This window comes from Lampetra fluviatilis, chromosome 15, assembly GCF_964198595.1.
Source record: "Lampetra fluviatilis chromosome 15, kcLamFluv1.1, whole genome shotgun sequence".
Lineage (NCBI taxonomy): Eukaryota > Metazoa > Chordata > Hyperoartia > Petromyzontiformes > Petromyzontidae > Lampetra > Lampetra fluviatilis.
Genome location: NC_136289.1, coordinates 13,301,863 through 13,324,522, shown reverse-complemented (window position 1 = coordinate 13,324,522; position 22,660 = coordinate 13,301,863). Strand labels below are relative to the sequence as shown.

The following is a 22,660-nucleotide window of genomic DNA, read 5'->3' as shown; positions in this document are numbered from 1 at the left end:
CGCAACAATGAGTGTCGCTCCCTCCTCTTCCAGAACCTCCGATTAGCACGGTTGGATACGCACGGTGCGACAAAAGTTGGACGTACATACTTACGATGGGCAGATCACCGTGGGGAGGAAACACGGTGAGAAGGCGCAGTTGGGATGGCAGGTGTTGCATCTGCCTGCCAGGCATCTCAGTCGGTTAACTTACAACACCTGGGTCCGTCCCGTGACTTGCTGCCAGACAGCCTTTGACACTTCACGTGTCCCTTTATGTGCATTCACCTTTGTACAAGCTGAGCCAGCGGTCGCGTCGCCCTGGCGCTGATGCCACGAGATGTCTTGGTGCTGTGAGATGCGTCTGCTTTCCCAGCGTGTATATTAAACATTACGTTGCCTTGAACACACCTTTTGCCTCGTTTCTCTAGTGTCTGAGATGTGGATAGAGGAGCCTTGTTCATGACCAGGTAAGCGGATGGCAGTGAAGCAGGATCCGTTATTGTACTCTACTTGTCTATGTTCCCTGGCCTTCAACAACCTGCACTGGCCAGCATGGTGAAGTATGGTCAAACAACCTCAATGACCAAAATTATGTAGGGAAGGCTTCATCCAGCAGTGAAGTGACAAAAGCGCTGTACATGTACAAGAACACATGGAGACCATATTCCCTTTTCAATCGGACATCTCCAAAAATAGAACAAAGATGACCACCGCATCACACGCTTTCCAATGCGCTTCTGCGGCCGTCTGGAACGCTCTTCCTTCCGATATGAGGAAACCACTGGAGTTCTACGTAGGTGCATCACTCCCGAAGGCGACGGCGGCAGCAGCAGTGGCGGCGACGGTAGCGTCGGAATCCGCTCCCCTTCGCCCGGGAACGTGGCGGGCGTGCGGTGCACGCGGCACGACGGAGTTGCTTCTCTCCCGTTCTTCTCCTCCTCACCCTTCCCACCACCTCTCCCTCAATTATCCTACAACGTGCAATTAGCCGGTAATCTTATACAGGCGACCCTCCTTACTGTCCTACAAACAGCTTTGTGTCCAAAACATCAGAGAGAAGAGAACAAAAATCACGAAATGAGTTTCATGTGAACAGAGGCATCCAGCCCACAGTTGGAGCAAACAGCTGTGGTAGCGCATAGCTGTAACAGCGCATAGCTGTGGTAGCGCATAGCCGGGGATGACATCTGGGCTCCGGATACGGAGTGGCCAGTGGCAGACTCCCCGGACGAAGCGGTGTCGGACCGCAAGCCACGGTTCTCGCTTGACGTAATTCACCGGCAAGTTACGAGGCCACTCAGCGATGACCACAATTAATGTCGACAAAAGGCAGTTTTGTCCAACAGCTAGCACCGGTCTCCTCATAATTATCTAGAACAATATGCCCCTATGTCGATTCACTGCTGATTGAAGGCCTGCCCGATGGCTTGTTGGTCATAGGGTTTTTATTATTATCTAACTTCAACTGTCTCTATGATGGATTAGGGCACCGGTTTCGAACCTGTGGTCCACAGGCCACTGGTGAGACACTGGTGGGAGGCTTTGCAAGGCCACGAAAGGTGTTCTGTGGTACTGTTGCAGATGCGAATGTTCTCAACAAAGTTTCCTTGCTTCATTACTGCGTGGTTGTCCGCGAAAGAATGTAGAGGGTTTTGACAACGGCAGGCTCTAGAAAATGTTGAAATGAAATCCACAGTCTTGAAGGTATTATCACTGACGTGGCTTCTGCAAACTCGGCCTGGAGTTTCTCTCCACGGTGCTTGATCAACTGATACTGCCCGTTTGCCGAAAGTATTACTGTTGTTTATCAAGCTTAATTGATATAAGTAATTGCAATAGTCACTACAATGTAACATGTTATAAAAAAAAATACATAGATGACTGATAAAGGAAACTTGTCAGCAACATAAAGAAATAAAAGTTATAATAAAAATTGTCTGTAGAAATAAAATGTGAAATTCTTATGAGACATCCTCTTGATGAGACAACGAGAGACCCAGTGTCTTCAGCAATATTTCTGGTGCACAAACAGCCGCGGCACCACGTCTCGCGCGGTAGGATCAGCAGTGCGCCACGGACGCGAGATGTTAACTACCTCGCCTGGTATACATGAGGATGTGGGTTCGATGCCTGTATATTTAGAGTGTGCATGTCCCTCTCCCCGTAGTTGCGTGGATGTTTCTCCGGGTCCTCCGGTTACCCCCCCCCCCCCCCCCACGTAAAAAAATCAACGTGCGTTCAGAGTATTTTGCTGCGGCTATACATTTCATGTGATGAGCCACTTCTTTTGTGATAGGCAGGCTGCTTCTGAAAGAGAAATATATAGCAGCTCAGTGGGGCCTTACCTGGTAAAATGAAAATAGTTGAGTTTAACTCAACTCCAAGTCTCGGAGGGGAGGGGCCTTTTGGAGAGCGCCCATCATGCCTGGAGACGCGATGGATTTGCATTTAAACGAGGCTTTCATTGTGTCGAATTAAATCCATCTAAAATGAAATATACATCGATAACAATATTTATAATGTTTTGTCCTGACCCTTTCACACCCTCCCCAGCCCCCCCACCCCTGCCCCGACCCCGGGCGCCCTCCCGATGCGTCTCTACCGCACCTTTAGACTTCGCGGGTTTGAACGAGGAAACGAACGTGAATCGGCTCCATTGCGTGTCGTTTTGACCAAACTTCGCCACGCCGATCAGTGCGGCGATGGCGAAAGATAATCGACCGCAACGGATATTAGCCACGGCCAGGGAATTAAACTCGGGTCGCCGGATCAGCAGTGCATCGCACGAAAGTATTAGTCCTACAAACTGTAGTTGGTTTGTTTGGGAATTGAGCAAAACGAATAAACGGTTGTCAGGAGGCGGAGGCAAGCAACTCCTTATCAGCAGCACAGCTGTTGCTGGGACACAGTCGAATACAATTGCACATTTTCTCTTTCTCGGGGTGACACGACCAGCTGAGCAAGGCACCCCCCCAAAGCGGAAGAAGAGATGTGCCTGGTGTCATGCCCAGCCCCACCACCCCCGCCACCACTCCTGGGATGTCTCAAAGTAACGCGACGATAGTTGGTGTTGTTGACGAAGTCGGTGACGAGAAATGTTGGTGAGCCCTAGTGATGTGCGCGCGTCTGTGTTTTTCTGTCGTCGTCGTTGTTGTTGTACTGAGCGAACGACGACTATGAGTGGACGGAAATCACGCGCGATGCTACACGTGGCCAAAGTCGTGACCCACGACGATGGGAGGAGGAAATGAACGACTCCGAGTGTGGACTCGGACTGTGCGCGTTCAGTCACGTTGCTGTGCACTGAGAAAGCAGTGCACTCAGGAAGGGCACACACGGTAATCGGCTATACAATGCACATTATATTTATGTTTTTATATATATACATACAATTACTCGGTTCACCGTTTGGCTGACATGGAAATATTCGGAAGAGTAAAAATTGCCAAACCCTCACACCAACTCATACTTGAATAACCTTCCGTAAGTTGTTTACGACTATAGACTAAGATCACGATTAAAAAAACAAATGCGAACTAAATTAACACCGTTTCCCGGGGTGGGAGTGGCGGTGGTCGTGGGCACGGCTCACGGTCGACACCGGTGACGATTATCTGAACAGGTCCTGGGTCTCCCCTAGGTCGGCTCAGCCTCAAATTAGTATCTGGTGCGGTGTGCAAAACATCGCCACTTGGGAGACAAAGGCGGTCGGTCATGGTACTGGCCACCCACCCCCCAAGTGTACTGTGCCAGCCTTCACAGGTGCTCGCTAACAGCACTTGCCCCAAAAGTCCGTTGAAGGCTGTACAGGGGATCTTTGTCTTTGGTGGGCAGGGCAAGAACTTTGCTTCATTCCCACAAAGCGGGAGCTTCCTGCTCCTGGCCGGGCCATTTAACAAAGCGCGTGACCTCTCCCATGCCAGGGCCAAAGGTCGCAGGTAACAACATTTCCTGGTGACTCATCGGCAAATTAACCCAACGCTGAGACTGTGACTCCGACGCTTGCCAAGAACACACGGCGGACGAGGTCTCGCGACGTGCCTCCGACTCAGCCTCCAGATAAATGTACGCAAGGGAACGCGTCCGACAGGGAACGCGTCCGACAGGGAACGCGTCCGACAGGGAACGCGTCCGACAGGGAACGCGTCCGACAGGGAACGCGTCCGACAGGGAACGCGTCCGACAGGGAACGCGTCCGACAGGACACGCTCCGAGGAGACGGAGCGGTGAGATCACCGCGCGGTGAAGGTGCTCGGCGGATTATGTGCCATTTATTAATTTGTAAATTCCTTTTTTTAATTTTACTTGGTAGTCGGGTTTTCATTTGCTCGGGAATGGCAATATATGGGATTTGGTTCTCATATATTTAATCAACGTAGAGCGTTGTGGGATGCTATTAGCGGGAATGATGCTAAAGGTGAAATTAAAGTATGATTGCCATTGTGATATCGCAAGATCTTGAAAGATGGTAGCGGATTCGGGACGTCTTCATCCAGCGATGGATTGACCATGGCCGCTGACGATGACGATGTTGATGAATGAATGTTACAGTGATTTTTTTTAAAAACACAACAGCCGGGGCGATGCCTGGACTGGCGAGCGACGCAATCTCCCGCAATCTCTCGTGCGATCGTCACCAGGGCTGGTTTTTCCTGCTTGGGAATTGCACCTTTACAGAGACAGAGGGGATGCTCTCGCCCCAGCCACGGAACTGTGACAGCAGGAGTTTAATTACCCGGCTGTTGAAGGACAGACCGGGGGCGCGAGCAATCAAGCCTGAAATCGGGCGTCAGTTTTCCTGCCCCCTTATCCGCGTGCCCTCCAACCCCATGCTGCCCCTTCGCGTGCTGTTTCGTAATTAGATTTTTTTTTGTGGGGGGGGGGGGCGATTGTGATGTTGCGGTGGCTTTTGCGGTGGCACGCGGTTGGCTTGCGTGGGCCGACCCTCGTTTGTGTTGGCGTGCGCAGCAGCCGCGTCCAAGTCGTCGCCAAATGTTTTGTTGGCTCCCTCCCCCTCCCACCCCCCTCCCTCCCGATACGTTCCATTCATTGGCTACCACATTCTGATGAACTCCCCCCCCCTCTCCTCCCCCCCTTCAACTTGCTTATAAGGGATTACATTTTGAATCATTGCTTCACTTGATGCAGCTAATCTGGCTGTGACGGTCCCACCTGATGACGGAGACTTGTGTTGCCTCCGAAACGTCGTGAATTTTATTTTTATTTTTATTTTTATTTTTGTTTTGTTTTATTTTACTTTCATTACTTTTAATGTTTTACCTACGTGACTTTACCGAAAAAACCTGAGAATACGACCCTCGTTTGTTTGTTCGTGTCGGCAGGTTCCACGTACTCGGCGCGGGTGGTTTCACACGCAGCTGCGCAGTCGTCTTCGCGGAATGGCAAACGCGTGCTCAAGTACAGCGGACGCATCACCGCGCGGGCCGTTTGCCAGTGTCAGAAATGGCACCGAAGGTTACACGCCGAGAGAAAGGCCGTCGCTTGAGGGGGGGGGACGGGACGTAGCTGCCGTTACAGATGAACCCTCACCCCCCCCGCCCCCCGCTTATGTAATGCTCAGTCGCTGGGTGCCCTGTCACGTAAGAAGAGGCCGACATGGCGATACACGCTCTTGGTGGAGAAAAGCCCCACAAGTCAACGAAGCGTTTTGCAACACGAGACGAGTCCAGCACGGTGGCGGCGCTCATAGTCACAAACGAAGCGATCCATTTAAGGGCCACCGAGAATGTTAAGGTGGGGCCCGGTATTGATGAACAAATATGGGGCCGTCCATAAATGACGTCACGCGATTTTGGACGATTTTTGACCCCCCCCCCCCTCCGTCACACGGCGTCACAAAAAGTCAGACCCCCCCTCAAATATGACGTCACAAAGCTCTGCCCCCCCCCAGAAATAAAACATGCTTCAAATCGCTTTAATCTATTGTCATTGTAGTGCGTATTAATGTGGCGCTGCACTCTGATGTTGTAGGAGAAAACATTTATCAAAAATTATGTTTTATTAAGTAGAACGTGTTGTCTATATTTATTTAAAGTTGACGTCACATTTCTCAACCCCCCCCCCCCCCCCAGACATTTGTGACACATCGTCACAAATGTCTGACCCCCCCCCCCCCCAGGTGCGTGACGTCATTTATGGACGGCCCCTATGGGGTGAAACAAAACTTACAATTAGATTATAATAAACACAAAACAGCTTATAATTTGAACATCACAATTAATAATCGTAATTAGTAAAGTAAATTAATTGCTTCACGCACTGCTTGTAGTCACGTGATGCGTTCGAAAAACTATTTCTGCTTTAAGCTCTCGGTGGGTTGGCACCACCGCTGTGAGTACAGTGATTACGCAATGCGCTGACCTCACCACATGTCAGGTGACCTTGACCGGGGCAATGTAAAGCCCCTGCCCCCCCCCTGCCCCCCCCGTATTCGCTCCCCGCTCTCGTAGAGAGAGAACGACTCAGAGGTGCGAGGAGGAACCACAGACGAGCTTGAAGGCAGCCACGCGATGACGGGGCTCCAAAAACGTGCAAAGCTCTGGGATCCTCTGCATATTGTGGTGGTATCGGCCGATTAATGAGTGTTCATGCGTGAGAGGAAACCGACGCACCCGGTGAAATCTCACGTGCGAGAGGAAGAATCGCTCTCTTCCATCCAGACAGAACAGGTGGAGTCCACATTTTTGCTGTACCGCCTTCTCCTGGCAGGCCAGGGTACGGCTCCTCCTTGACACCCGTCGTAAGGGAGTTTCAGGACATGTGTGTGCCATCCACCGACCCTCGCTTGCCTACACGGTGCTGGAGTACAGGCCACGTGTGTAACCGCCACCGCCCCGGCTTCGTGTGTTATCTGTCCCAATAGCGATAAGGGTCGGGACGGCTCGATCAGAAAGCTGTTCCATCTCAGGGTCTCCGAGGCAGCGTGAACATCGCATGGAAACCGTGAAGAGTGAGAACTCCGTGTGCCCACTGACGCCTGAGCCCCTCCCTGCGTGGGGGCCCAGCGTCTCCTCCATGACCTGCCGCCGAGAGTAACGATGGCGTAACGCACGAAACAGAGAGACGTCTTTAAACAAATATCAGCTGAGAACAGCCCTCTCCTATTTTAACTAGAAATCAGCGCCGTGCCCGTCGAGCAAAAGGTGAATTTAAAGCCACCAGCCGTAGCTGGAGTGGAGGATCGTTTTGGAAGCGCGTGACTGTGCTCGCCATCTCTGAGGTACAGGAATAAAAAACGGGACACATCATTGTAAGAAGAAGAAGAATAGTATGTCACGATACCATAATGGGAGCGGGGAACTACACGGCAACGATTCGACTGGAACGGTGCATTAATATTACCCGATAGACGAAAACGGTGGATTTTAATTGCCCTGGTAATATTTACATATTTCACCTGATAGCCCACCGCATTATCACGCCGCTGACACAAACAGGGACCCTTTAATGTCCCAGGACAAATTTTCAGATTGCCCAGTAGAGTTCGGTATAAATAAAAAAGGAAGAGATGATCCGAGGAAAGGCAGGACAAGTGGCAACCCTCTGTGGGGCCATGTCGGAGCGCAACTACCGCACTTGATGTGCGCTGTATCACGAATGGGGGGGAGGGGGGTCAGTTTGAGTTTACGTATATATATATTTAAATATAAAGTCGTGTTCGTACAAAGGTTCCACAGTAAAGACAGATTTGAAAACCCTTGGCAAAACAAATTAAATCTTTCTTGAGAAAAGCAGCTTGGCCGTGGCGCGTCGTGATCGGCGCTGTCGCGCGTACCCCAATACCTCCGATTAGCGCGGTCGGCTGCGTACGGCGCGAAAGAAGTTCAACACACGTGCACGTGTTCATTATTACTTCGGGAAGTTTTACCACCCAATTGCATCCCCCACGAGTGGGAACGCTGCCGTGCCGTAAGTGTGAGCACCCTGGACTCGCGATCCACAATAAATAATGACAGAGCACGCCTCGTTCCCATTTCTGTCCCTACACATTAAAAAAAACACGTAAACTTACGTTTTTACACACATCCCATCAGCTCCGCGGCCTTCTGGGAGTGCGTAATCTTAGAAGCATTGGTTCAACGCGCAAGGAAAACTCTGGACCGGTTCTGACAGCGTCTCATCAGCAGAATGAGGCGTTGCCTAAACTCAGTGCTGGTGAACTGCCAGATGTTCATAGGCCAGACGCCTCTCTGCTGGGTAAGGACAAGATCTCCTGGCGCAGCAGTTGGAACAATGGGGCACGTTTGTCGTCAAATCCTCCCCCTCTGCCAACTCTGTCCAGCGAGCGGTATAAATGGGTACCCTAGTTATTCGATCGGAAGTGTTTCCGCATGGTGTGGTAAAGTATGGGTACTCAAATTTCTTCAAAGATGTCCGCCCGGCGAACAAAATTCGGTCAAACTACCTTCTTTAAAGCTCCCCTCTCATGGGGGCCCTTTCGCCAAGTGGCGTGAGAGCCTCGCCTAGTATCCGGGAGGTCGTGGGTTCGATCCTAACCCTGACGCCTGCTGCTGTATATTTGGAGTTTGCACATTCTCCCCGTGGTCGCGTGGATTTTTCACGTGGTCCTCAGGTTTTTCCCTCCACGTTTAGAATCAACATCATTTGTCTCCTGCTATAAATTTCCACGTTATAAGCCACTTCGTTGAGTTATCATTTGTGACCAGGTCACTTCTGAAAAAGAGCCGTATAGCTCAGTGGGTCTTTCCTGGCAACATAGAACTACTCTTTGGTTCTTTTGGTAAAGTCACGTAGGTATAAAATAAAATAAAATAAATTAAATCACGACGTTTCGATTGCAACACAAGCAATCATCATCAGGTGGGAAAACCACAGCAAGAAAAATGTTTTTTGCAAACATTTTTTTTTATGTTGCAATCGAAACGTCGTGATTTAATTTATTAAATCTTATACCCACGTGACTTTACCGAAAGAACCAAAGAGTATGGATGCCTGCAGTCACGAAAACTTCAAATCTAACATAGAGATAGTTTAATAGTTTTTAATCACAGGGCTACGCCTTTGCCTTGACCGCCTTCATATCCCAACACACCAGGCCTGTGGTGCCATCGCTCAGGCTAAGGATGGGGAGCAGCTGTTATGTTTTTACGGCTGATCTTTTTGCGTGGCCCCACGGAACGCTCGTCTCTGAGGCTACTCCCGCACATCAGCGTCCTCGTGAAGGGCACCACTCACGGCCTTTCCCAACTTTCATCGGCTGATCGGCCGGGCTGCTTTTCCTGTTTCTCCCCTAGCAGGTGTCGTTGCGAAAGCCGATAAAAGTGTCTTGTTCTGAATTGTGAGCCATCCGGCTGCGAGCGGTAACACTGCGTGGAGACAGAGGGACGTGAGAGGGAAGAAAAGGAGAAGTAGGGACTGCGCAAACAAAACTGAAACGTTGATCTGTCTGTACATGCAACGCGGGCAAAGTTGCGCTCGTTCGGCTCGTGACAGGGGCAGGCGCTCCCGGGTATTTGCGCGCCCTCCATCCTCGTGTTGAGGGCCAAACCCGTGTCGACTCAAGTGCCAGGAGGAGGAGGAGGAGGCGGAGGAGGGTTAGAAGTTCTGCTGATGGGAGGAACGTGAGCCAGTGCCGCGGGGATGATAACCGTCGTCAGCCATGAAGTGGATAAACAAAAACCAGTCAGAGCCGTGGTATTTTTGGACGCTATTAAGGGGCAGATGATACGTTAATCAAATATGTACTTTGAATGGGCGAGAACGTAATGTTCACACGACACTTGTAAAGGGGGGCTTTGCAAAACAACAAAAAATGACTTCGTTTAACTTGAGCAACGAACAGGACAGCACCGCTTCGAGAAACGGGGAAAACTCCAAAAGAGGAGAACGATTTTTGTTTAACAAAAAATACACAAGGCACGATCGATACGGAGCACTCAGGCAAAGTAGGGCAGTGAGGAGGAAGTTACATTTTCATTCAATGACTTTTAGACCTCAAGAGTTTCCACACAAAACCAGCCAGAGCCACGCAAAGTATCTGCAAATGCCACACACGCGGACCACGCGACGAACCTTTTGAGAACCACGCTGAGGGCTGTCGCTGTTCCGTCGAAAGGGATCGGGACCCTTTCGCCTCCTTCTCTTTGGCCCCCCTTTTGAAGAAGAAGAAAAAGAAGAAAGCCAACCCCGACAGCTATTCGAGAGATGCGGCGCTGTCGTTTCCCACTGCCTTCTGCGCCGCTGCCACCTGCCCCTGATGAAGTTGCGTGCCGAGCTCCGAGGGGCGGGAGCGCAAGCGGGGAACGTCGCTGCAGTGGCGCGGGTCAGCGGAGAGAGAGAGGAGAGAGAGAGAGAGAGAGAGAGGAGGCAGAAAAAAAATGACGAGGAGGAAGTGTGCCTGTTGCCAGGGGGAACCCAACGTGACACACGCAGCGCGCGTGTGTGCGCGCGCTGTGTGTGTGCGTGCGTGCCGCTGTCATGTGACATACCGCGGCGGATGACGGCACAGGTGGGTGGGCGGAGGGGGCGTGCGTCACTTCTCTGCACAGAGTCGACGCGACCGGAGGAATGAAACTCGACCGATTCGAGTTATCAATTACGTAACGCCCCAGCACCACCACCCCTCCCCCGGACCGGTTCCTTGGGCTGGCAGCAGCAGCAGCAGCAGGAGGAGGAGTAGTATGCGGAAAGGTTGAATGCATTTTGCACCGCCCCCGACACTTTGAAAGATTTTTTTTTCGTGCATGTGTAAACCTTCCGTGCGACGAAAAACTCTCCAAACCAGTTTTTTCGGTCTCGTCTACGGAGACTAATTTGATAAGAAGAGAAGTGAGACAGAGAGAGAGAGAAAAAAACATTTCAACATTTTAGGCTGAAATACATATTTATTTTTGTCGCGAGATTCCGCAGATGCCGCAGTGGCAGAGCGCGTGGCACGTGGCATCAGGTCCCTGCTAAGCTCAATGGCGCTCATCATCATCAACATCCTCATCATCATCAACAACATCATGGATTACATTATCATGGAATTATTCTCCACCGCGCACTGGCAAAGGGGAATAGTTTTCATAGCTCAGTCCCCGGACAGCTCTGGCTGAAATTAAGTCTTCAAACTTTACCAGCAGAATTTATTACAGAATTATTATTATTATTTATACTGCACCCCCTCCCCTCACCACCATACAGTACATCTCAGGTTGCCAGAACAGAAGGGCATTTAAATTACTCGGTAAGGAAGTGATTGTAGCCCAGACGCAATGTCTAAAACAATACAGTGTAGACAATGCCGTTATTGTTACACCTATTGTTTACACAGGAAAGCCTCATTAAAGCTCCTCTGTTATCTCTTTTTTTTTCTTCCCCAAAGCGATATTTTCATTCAACATACAAATGCACAGCACGCTGCGAGGGCACGAGCCGGGAGAAAGATGCAAACAAATACAAAAACAAACGCGCAAGCTAATCGACTTTCCTTCAGATGGCTCCTGCCAAGTTGGTTGCAGCATGGAGGCGACAATTACCATCTACAGCAGCGCCCTTCATTCGTTTTCAGAGGGGGTTGCCACTTTCGCCGATAAGACATCGTCAGCGTGTGAGTGCCGCCACGCGTTTGAAACCATTGGGGGGTTGACAGCAGCACGATGGCGATGATGGGCGTGAGGGGGGTGTCTCCACCATTTGTGTTTTGTCGGGGGGGGGGCGCTCACGTTGGGGACCGCACTGAAGGGGCCTTGCAAATGACGAACACTCCTGTGTGCAGGGTAATCCAATTGGGCCATTGGGAGAGTGGGGCTGACGGCACGACGCCTTCCACCCTGCCACCCTCTCCGCTCGGCCGTGTATCCCACACAAAGGCACAGAATGTGCTGTAACACTCTCATATCGCATGCTATAGTATCATAAAATAGCTAAATTTGGTCGCTGGCTAGAGGGAGGGAGGGAGTGTCACGTCCAAAGGACGTGTGGCCTGCTATTAATGTGTACGTTGAACTTCTTTCGCACCGTGTGTAGCCAACCGTGATAATCGCAGGTGCGGATATTATTATGATTATAATGATGATTACCTTTCATAATGCACACATGCAGGAATACAGATATACCGGTAGGAACCTCCTGGTTACAGCAGCCCACAGGGGATTATTGTGTCCGTCGTGCAGGGAGGGGCTGTGTGGGGAAGGAAGGGCTGGGTGGGGAGGGGAGGGTGGGGAGGGGCTGGGTGGGGAGGGTGGGGATTGGCTGGTTGGGGGGTGGGAGGGGTGGGGCTGGGTGGGGAGGGGCTGGTCACCCCGTGGTGCCCTTATAAAACTCAACGTTTAACCTACTCACGCCGGCTTGCGCCCGCCCTCACAGTCGGGCATATTTGCGGAACACACCACGCCGCCGTTGACCCTGGACATTGACCGAGCAATCCAACGTTCCTACCAGCTCCCTCCGCAGGACAATGTGTTCTAGAAACATATTCGAAACTCACCCATAGATTGCGGACCCCTCGCGCCAACATTTAGCGCTTGACGGCGTTGTAACCGATTAGCCTGAGAGCGAGCACGACGACACGAAATCCGCGTACCGCCGAGGACGCGACGAAAGTTCCACCGGCTGCTCGTGGTGGGGTTATTTTAGTTTTTAAACACGAAAAACAGAGAGACAAGCCGACTAACTTAGCGCTGCTTCTGGTGGTAGCGATGGGCGCAGCCGCTTTCGACGATATCCCCGAAGGCATCGCGGGAGAGAGGCTGGGATACCTTAGAGGAGTTAAGCCCCCCTCGAGGATCTCCCAGCGCTTCCAAGAGCCGAGCGGGGCCACGGGCTACACCGCCTCCTCCACCGCCACCGCCTGGGCCGCGGCCTTTCAAATCGGCGCCCGCGTTCCCGCCCGCCCTCGCGGGCAATCGCTGTGATCACTCGCTGATGCGCCTTTACAATCAACAACGGCGAAGGAGCAGCGGCAGACGGGCGCGCAGAATCGAATCCGACCCCTGTGCCCGCACGCGTGCGGCGCGCTGCGTTGTGAACGCTGCGGGTATCGGCGCTGCGGGTGCGCTGCGTGCGGTGTGCGTCGGTGGCTCGTCCCGAGGATGGAGGAGGAGGTGGAGGTGGGTCGAGGGGAGGCGTCGTAACGGGGCGCTGGGACAGGGAGGGTGGGTGGCAGGGAGGATGGGTGGCAAGGACGCTGGGAAGGGGAGGGTGGGTGGCGGGGAGGGTGGGTGGCGGGGAGCGTAGCGGCGAGCGCTACGCTGCTCTACGATCCCGGCGACACGGGTTCGACTCCCGCTCACGGCCAACACCCAGTGACGATTATCTGAAACCGATGCTGGGCCTCCCCTAGGTCGACTCAGCCTCAAATGAGTACCTGGTGCCGTGTCTAAGCATCGCCACTGGGGAGATAAAGACGGCCGGGCGTGGTGCTGGCCCGCCCACCCCCTCGCGTACCGTTCCGGCCTTCGTAGGCGCTCGCCAACAGCACTTGCCCCAACAATCAGACAAGCCTCTCCGGGGGATCTTTGTCTTTGTTTGGTGTGGTGGGGGTGATGGGGGTCGGGAGGAGCTAATTGAACGGATCCTTTCGTGGACGCGGTCTTCCGTGTCGGCACTCACGAGAGCTTCGCCTCCGTCGCCGTCGCAGCAGCACAAACCACCGCGCCAACGAAGCGACTGGCAGTGGCCGAGCCTCACGTTTTGGCTTCGGGAACGCAAACGTAGAGGCAGCAGTAGCAGCAGCAGCAGCAAGCAGTCCGCACGAGGGTATAGGGAGGCAGGTGACAGCGCTCGGTATACCAATCACAGCTCACGCGTCCTTCCTAGCTGCTCACACTTTACGCACGCCAAGATGCTAGCCCCCCCCCGCCCCCAATACTTGACAACGGCTGTTGGAGATGGATGGGCGTGCAAGTCCACGTGTGTTTGTCTACGGGCGTGCGTGTGTGTCTGTGTAACGAGCTCGCATGCAAATACGCCCGTGTGTGCTCTATTGAGCAAGGGGCATTCATCCAGCACCCCCCTTCCTCTTCCAGGCACCTGAATACATTCAGGTAAAACTACTCCGCTCACTTCACCACCACCCACATTGTGTCACCAGGCACGCAGGTACACAAATAGGGGGCCAGCACCCGCAAGCCTTTACACGCGTTTAGGGTTTGGTGATTCAGCCCGAACTTGTAACGCCTCCTTCGTTTCAATAACGCGGCCGTCGCCAATCGAGTTTAGCGACGCACAAACACGGCCCGCGTTTTATCGCCCGCGATGATGATGGGCACTTTCGGGGCACTTGGGTGCAGCCATGACGATTGCCGATATCAACTGCAACGTATGCGTGTTTGAACTTCTTTCGCACCGTACGTAGCCAACCGTGCTAATCGGAGGTGTGGGGGGAGGAAAACAACTGTATGGGTCTCTGTGTGAGTCTATGGGTCTCTGTGTGAGTCTATGGGTCTCTCTGTGAGTCTATGGGTCTCTGTGTGGGTCTATGAGTCTCTGTGTGAGTCTGTGGGCTCTGTGTGAGTCTATGGGTCTCTGTGTGAGTCTATGGGTCTCTGTGTGAGTCTATGGGTCTATGTGTGAGTCTTTGGGTCTCTGTGTGAGTCTAGGTCTCTGTGTGAGTCTATGAGTCTCTGTGTGAATCTATGGGTCTTTGTGTGAGTCTATGGGTCTATGTGTGAGTCTTTAGGTCTCTGTGTGAGTCTAGGTCTCTGTGTGAGTCTATGGGTCTCTGTGTGAATCTATGGGTCTCTGTGTGAGTCTATGTGTCTCTGTGTGGGTCTATGAGTCTCTGTGTGAGTCTATGAGTCTCTGTGTGAGTCTATGGGTCTCTGTGTGAGTCTATGGGTCTCTGTGTGAGTCTATGGGTCTATGTGTGAGTCTTTGGGTCTCTGTGTGAGTCTAGGTCTCTGTGTGAGTCTATGAGTCTCTGTGTGAATCTATGGGTCTCTGTGTGAGTCTATGGGTCTATGTGTGAGTCTTTAGGTCTCTGTGTGAGTCTAGGTCTCTGTGTGAGTCTATGGGTCTCTGTGTGAATCTATGGGTCTCTGTGTGAGTCTATGTGTCTCTGTGTGGGTCTATGAGTCTCTGTGTGAGTCTATGAGTCTCTGTGTGAGTCTATGGGTCTCTGTGTGAATCTATGGGTCTCTGTGTGAGTCTAGGTCTCTGTGTGAGTCTATGGGTCTATGTGTGGGTCTATGAGTCTCTGTGTGAGTCTATGAGTGTCTGTGTGAGTCTATGTGTCTCTGTGTGAGTCTATGTGTCTCTGTGTGAGTCTATGTACGTGTGTATGTTGAAATTCTTTCACACCGTACGTAGCCAACCGTGCTAATCGAAGGTGCTGGGTGTCGATTTTTTATCGACGTTGCTGAGTGCGGACCCCCCCCCCCCCCCCAATGGCCCAACGCGCCGAGTGGCCATATCCGCGTTAGTCATGAGGATGTGAGCAGAACAAAGAATGTTGTTGGCTGTTGTTAGTGGTTGTGGTGGTGGTGTTGGATCGCGTCTCTTTTGCGGGAACGAGTCGGGCAACCGAGACGCCGCCGGAGTGGTGGCCACGAGTGGTGGCCGCGAGTGGTGGCCGCGAGTGGTGGCCACGAGTGGTGGCCGCAAGTGGCGGCCACGAGTGGTGGCCACGAGTGGCGGCCGCGAGTGGTGGCCGCGAGTGGTGGCCACGAGTGGTGGCTACGAGTGGCGGCCACGAGTGGTGGCCGCGAGTGGTGGCCACGAGTGGCGGCCGCGAGTGGTGGCCGCGAGTGGTGGCCACGAGTGGTGGCCACGAGTGGTGGCCACGAGTGGCGGCCACCACTCGTGGCCACGAGTGGCGGCCACGAGTGGTGGCCGCGAGTGGTGGCCGCGAGTGGTGGCCGCGAGTGGTGGCCGCGAGTGGCGGCCGCGAGTGGTGGCCGCGAGTGGTGGCCGCGAGTGGTGGCCGCGAGTGGTGGCCACGAGTGGTGGCCGCGAGTGGTGGCCACGAGTGGTGGCCGCGAGTCGTGGCCGCGAGTGGTGGCCGCGAGTGGTGGCCACGAGTGGTGGCCACGAGTGGTGGCCGCGAGTGGTGGCCACGAGTGGTGGCCGCGAGTGGTGGCCGCGAGTGGTGGCCGCGAGTGGTGGCCGCGAGTGGTGGCCGCGAGTGGTGGCCACGAGTGGTGGCCACGAGTGGTGGCCGCGAGTGGTGGCCGCGAGTGGTGGCCGCGAGTGGTGGCCACGAGTGGTGGCCGCGAGTGGTGGCCACGAGTGGTGGCCGCGAGTGGTGGCCGCGAGTGGTGGCCGCGAGTGGCGGCCGCGAGTGGTGGCCGCGAGTGGCGGCCGCGAGTGGCGGCCACCACTCGTGGCCACGAGTGGTGGCCGCGAGTGGTGGCCGCGAGTGGTGGCCGCGAGTGGTGGCCGCGAGTGGCGGCCACGAGTGGCGGCCACCACTCGTGGCCACGAGTGGTGGCCGCGAGTGGTGGCCGCGAGTGGTGGCCGCGAGTGGTGGCCGCGAGTGGTGGCCACGAGTGGAGGCCGCGAGTGGTGGCCACGAGTGGAGGCCGCGAGTGGTGGCCACGAGTGGAGGCCGCGAGTGGTGGCCACGAGGGGGCCTGGCGAGGTGGGTCACCCAACACCGCGGAAGCGCTGGGAGAGGGCCACTACTTGGAGAGGCCTACATCTAGCAGTGGACCGATCATGGTTGATGATGATTGCGACGATCTAGTCAGGAAGTGATACCAAAATGCAATCACCTGCTCGAAAGTAAAAGACCGCAATGCACGACTTCGCTTACAGACGAGGAAATAGGTCCTGTTGGCATCACAGCCTGCATGCCAGGCTTATACAGTACATGTGTTGAACGCTAAACTGTGCCTGCTCAACTGTAAACAAAAGAGTAAAGCTATTTTTTCGCGTGTTTGCATCCTCTCTCTCTCTCTCTCGTTCGTATTGCACCTGCCCTGCCTGCATCGTCACAACATGGAGACATTTCCATTCCGCAGGCCTGGCAGGACACGTGCGGACTTCGGTGAGATGACTTTACAGAAATACTCCTCGAGATGTCTTCAATTGCCTCTTAGCCACACTGTGGTTGTACAACCCCTCGCATCGCCTGCTAGGAGCAATCAACCTTTTTATTTATAATTATTATAATCTCCCCCCCCCCCCCCCTCAGAGATGGAGTTTGCAGTGATTGGTGATCGTGCTGAAACAGTGAACTTGTTACGGGTTTTGACTTAAAGCTTTCGTGACTGCAGGAATTCATATTCTTTGGGGTATAATTATGTTTGAACCTATCTACGTCACTTTACCGAAAGACCCAAATAAAATTGTTACGGGTTGGATACCCGGTTGGACCACGGGCTGACCACGGGTGGATGGAACCTCGGTTCGACTCCAGGGTCTCAGCGGTGCCTGCTTAGCACTCGACGCAGAACCTGTATTACTGCTTGAGACAGCTGACCAGCTGAATGCAGAGACCACTCTTCTTGTATTGCCCCATATTCATGAACCAGTAACGACAGATCATGTCGCCAGCACACATTACATTAATAGTCCATGACCGTTCATTGGTCAATCCGCGGTTGAATGAAGATCTCCCATCCCCTTCCCTTATGATCCCACGATGCAACAATTAGATTTAGGGGCCGTCCATAAATGACGTCACGCGATTTTGGACGATTTTTTACCCCCCCCCCCCTTCGTCACACGGCGTCACAAAAAATTAGACCCCCCCCTCAAATATGACGTCACAAAGTTCGCCCTCCCCCAAAAAAAAATAAAACATGCTTCAAATCGCTTTAAACTATTGTCATTGTAGTGCGTATTTAATGTGGCGCTGCACTCCGATGTTGTAGGAGAAAACGTTTCTCAAAAAGTATATTTAATTAAGTAGAACATGTTGCCTATATTTATTTAAAGTTGCGCATTTTTATGTGATGTCACATTTCTCAAACCCCCCCTCCTCCTCGTCACACATCGTCACAAATGTCTGACCCCCCCCCCCCAGGTGCGTGGCGTCATTTATGGACGGCCCCTTGCTATTTAACAATTTTTATTCTACCAGGTAAGGCTCACTGATCTACATCGCTCTTTTTTAGAAGCGACTTGACCACAATGCAGTGGGCTTATTATCGCGTGGAAATGTTTCGCAGCCAAATACTCTAAAAGCATGTTTCTCAATGTGCGAGGGAAAAACCGGAGGACCCAGAGGGAATTCCTTGCGACCACGGGGAGAACACGCAAACTCCAAATATACAGCGGCCAGAGTCGGGATCTAAATCACGACCTCCTGTATGCCAGGCCAGGTAGTTAACATCTCTACACCGTGGCGTCGATTCGTTTGTTGAATTCCCTCCACGATCCCTCCCCGTTACAAGTACTCAAAGAAGCAAAAGGAGCATCGGGCAGCTCCCATCGCTGCTTGCAGACCGCAGCCAATGGAGGAAAATATAAATTCCAATCGGTGATGACGTGTGGGTAAGGATGTGGGTAGGGGTGTTTGTGTGTATATAGGACAGCCAGATATGGATGTCCCGTAAAGTGAAACTCCCATTGATCGGGGAGGGATATGGGGCTGAGTCAATTACGAAGCACGTTTGCTAACCACCGTGCCAGCCGGCTGACTTGGGTATGAAAGGTCAGGGGTTGCCACCGCTGAGGCTGCAACATCCAGGACGTAGCGCGGAAAGACGAACATCTCACCGGTGCTCACAGAGGGGTGAGGCAAGTAACAGTGCGTCGTCTTGAGTGATGTGTGTATGATGCAAGGCCGTAGCCATGGAGTCAACATTGGGGGGGACCAAATCTTCCAGGGGGTCAGAGGGTCCCCCCCCCAGAAAAAAAATTACATTTGAAAACGAATTTACTGTCGATTCCTGCCTAAAATAAAATAAAAATTCACGAACATATAGGATGGACTTTTTATTTTATTTTTTACAACAATGTCTAATAGTGTATTGTATTCCATTGTGCTGTTTTTTCTGTTTTACCTTTTCTTGTTTCATTGTATGTAATGGCAGAGATTAGGGAGTAATACAGTACAACCATAACCACAATTATATAAACAGAAATCTATTTTATAGCAATATATGGGGGGGGACATTTTGAGCATATTTGAATATTGGGGGGGGGATGTGTGTCCCCCTCAATATATATTATTATATTTACAGCCTTGGTGTGATTACTCTGTAATATTCCAGGAAGACTTAAATGTTTTCTCGGACAGCGACCTCAAGAAAAGGACCATCCAGGTGGCGACCCGGGTGACGGTCCGTGCCATATCTCGATGGCCCTGTGACTGTCCCATTGCAGTAACAACAACAACAACAAAAAGCTGCCATCGGCTACAGACACAGCCACCGATGGGGGCCCCGGGACAAACGCCCCGGACAACGACAGCGGTGGAGACGGCGGCGGTGACGGCGGCGGCGTTGCCGTTGCCAGGCCGTGCTTGCGCCACTCTCCCATTGAGGGCATCTCCACGGCGGGGCGAGCACACGAACACAAGCGGAGGATCACCTTCCAAAGACGCCGCCTCTCCCCCCGCTCTAACGCCCCACCCAACGTCCCCTCCCCTCTAGCGCCCCCCCCCCCTCCTCTAACGCCCCACCTCGCAACCCCCCCTCTACCCCCCTAATGCCCCCCCCTCTAACGCCCTTCCTCTAACGCCCACCTCCCCTCTACTGCCCCCCCTCGCAATCCCCCCCCTCTAGCCCCCCCCTCTAACGCCCCCCCTCTAACGCCCCCCCCAATGCCCCCCCCTCTAACGCCCCCCTCCCAACGACCCCCCCCCTCTAACGCACCCCCCCTCTAACCCCCCCCCCAATCACCACCGTGTGTACACACAACCCACCCCCCCGTCAACACGAGCGCCACCACCCTCACCACCACCACCAACCACCACCAACCACCAGTAGCTGGGCAATCTCTTCAGTTCACGCGCACGTCTGAAAGGGAATGCAAATCGGGAGCACTCCGCAAGCAATCCCGTATGGTTGGTTTAACTTATCGCTTTGTACTTTATTGTTAATATATATAACAAACACGCGGCCTTTGGCTCCCGCACTGTGGCAGGGACAGGTTCCGCCGGATTGTGCAAGGAAAAGTCGCCGTGCGTGCGACAGTTTTGTCGTCTCGTGCGTGGCCCATAAGTGGTCTCACTCGGCGGCGTACGGTAGGTAGCGCGCTCTATAGAATAGCGACCCCAAACAACCAGGAATTAAAACACAAGGACAATTCGTATTTACATTAATAACCGATTCATGCTTCTTAAAAATGCGTAGATTTTTCGGCCAATTGTATTGTACTATCGATGTGACGTTACGATACAAAGTATCCATTCGGATCTCTGACAGAGCAGTGGAACAACCTTTGTACTACAGTATTAGAAAATGGTCCACGGAAATGTATACCACAGAGCTACCTTTGAGATCCCTGCACGTGGCCTCTTGCTAAATCAACGTAGGGGGTGGGTGGGGGAGTGCTTGCCCACCCGCCCTTCGACAGAGAGTGATGATTGCTGGCAGGACAGTCAAATTTATATTTTGAAGTCTCAGAGCTGGGAAATTAGCTCTAGTTGGCGCCGTACCACGTTTATGTGAATGGCCTGTTTTGTGAGCACCCTTTGGTGACCAGGCCGAGACCGTCAACTCGCGAGACGAGATAACCCGGCTCTGGATTCATACCCAGGCTCTCAGCCGTATCGGCTCAGCGCTCTGACCTCTGAGCTCGCCGGCCATATAAAAAGAAATACATATTTAACACCGACCGCTACTGATGACGAGTTTAAACCGAGTGCATTGTTCGGATATTTGTACCCAACCATTTTAATGTGTTCAATAAAATACCGCAAAAAAAAGCCAAGTCCAACACATTCCATAACGCGTCTGACGATCTGGCCTTGGACGGCACGGGGAGGGTTGGGAGGAGGGCCCAGCCACACGGCCAAAACCCACTCCCCCCAGCAGCCCACGCTCCTGGCTGCAGCCATGCACCGCCAGCCCCCCCCTTCCCCCTCGTCTGCAGAGGTCACCTGCCGCCCCCTAGTGTCATCGCGGAGCTCACATGACTCCCGTCAGCACAGGCGGCCCATTGGCTCGCCTGGACGAGGGGGCCTTGTGACTTCGCCTGACCAAAACAAATTGAATAATCGGCGTGTGACGAAATACTACAAACGACAAAACCCACGCAGGACCGTCTGACTACATGTTCTTCATTTCGGTATATTTTTTTCCCAAGCGGTTACTCGTTACTTAAACTGCATTTGCTGTCTAATTAGGACGCAGATTAAGTAAAAGGTGATAATTTAAAAAGTAATGTTTGCTATAAAATAAACCAAGACCTACGTAAATCATGTGCGCACTCTCAAGCTTAAGTAAGCCGTACAAAAGGTTGAACTCTAAAAAGATTTGCTTTCAGTGGGGTTTAAGCTTCCACGCCGAGCCCCATAATACGTTAATCACTTTGCATTAAAAATGCCGGGACTGCGTTCCCAACCCGAACTTTGACGCACGATGCACACAGCCTGTTTCGCAAACACCACGGCACTCAGAGACATACCTACGCCAAGCTAATGACACGCTAACTCGCCTTGCAACCCGCAAACACCATCAACCCCGAAGGGACCTTCTGCGGAAATGTCAAATCATTCTGGTTCAATCAGCAAAGATTAAATGAATAATAGTTTCATTATTATCCATACCCACTGTATAATCCCCTCCGAACAAAAAACAACAGCGCATTATTACACACTGTGTTTGCACACATATGGTGAGGGCATGAATAGATTTCGAATGTCATCGCGTCATCCAATATGCATGCGCGGCTGGCAGAATTTTGGAATAATTCGGGATACTAATGATTTTAAAAGATGCAGACTCACGCCCGCGGGAGACGCAAGCCTCCGTGTCTCACCTGCACTCGAGTTTGCTGCCACTTGGGTCTGCCTCCGAGCCAACTTGGTTGGATCCGCTTTCCGTCGGCCACACCACCTGAATCAAAATCACAAAATATGCAAATCAAGCAGGCTTCTCTCCCTTACAACTCAGCCCGACGATGTTCGATTGATTTTGCATTCCTGCGCCGTTAAATGTATCTGCGTCGCTTCTCCCGTGATCCGCGCGCGATCAAATGCTCGGATTCTCTGGACAGGAGGGGGTGGCTGCTCTCACACCTGGGCTGTGGGTACAACCGTGGGCGCTCGCGAGCCAGACGACGCGGCGAGCCGAGTGAACTTGTGCCGACGACGATGGCCGGTCCCCAGCTACTGGCGCTGTCGGAGTTGCGAAAAATCCTCCCCGCCCTTCCCCTCCCCTCCGCGCCCTCCATCCTGCCCACCACCACCGCTACCACCTCCTCCTTCCTCCTCCTCCTCCCCTCTCTCTCTCTCGCTCCCAAGCCCCAACGCCAAAACGCACCCCAGCAGAAATCACACCAATGGCAAGTCAAGAGTAAGGATTCGACCCCACGGTGACCTCCGGGACTTAATTAAAAAGCAAACAAAAGCACTACAAAAACCGTAAAGATCAGCAGGCTGGGACCAGCCCACAACGAAACGTAGAGGCGGTGGCGGCAATGGCACGAGCGGACCCCCCCTCCACCGCCCCCCAGTCTCCGCCCCACCCCACTACCGCCCAACAAAGCCACTCTCCATCATCCCTCCTTCCCTAGCACAACTCGGCTCCAAAGAAAATGCCCCCCCCCACCACCTATACCCCCCCCCCCCCCCAAATAAAGTCTATCACGCACATCACGC

The 22,660-nt window shown here is 52.9% G+C and overlaps 1 protein-coding gene across 3 annotated transcripts in view; it reads right to left on the bottom strand.

Moving 5' to 3' along the window:
* LOC144936249 (RNA-binding protein 47-like) overlaps positions 1-22,202 on the bottom strand; it is a 46,984-nt gene extending 24,782 nt beyond the window's left edge. For 2 of the 3 annotated variants that reach the window (XM_078863293.1, XM_078863297.1), the window contains exons 1-2: positions 22,079-22,202; positions 21,820-21,896 (exon numbers count right to left, since the gene is read on the bottom strand). The gene's annotated coding sequence lies outside the window, so the exon portion shown is untranslated. Of the gene's footprint in view, positions 1-10,035; positions 10,272-21,819; positions 21,897-22,078 lie in introns of all 3 variants that reach the window. The other variant, XM_078863294.1, reaches the window with a different exon arrangement.
* Between the last annotated feature and the right edge of the window lie 458 nt (positions 22,203-22,660).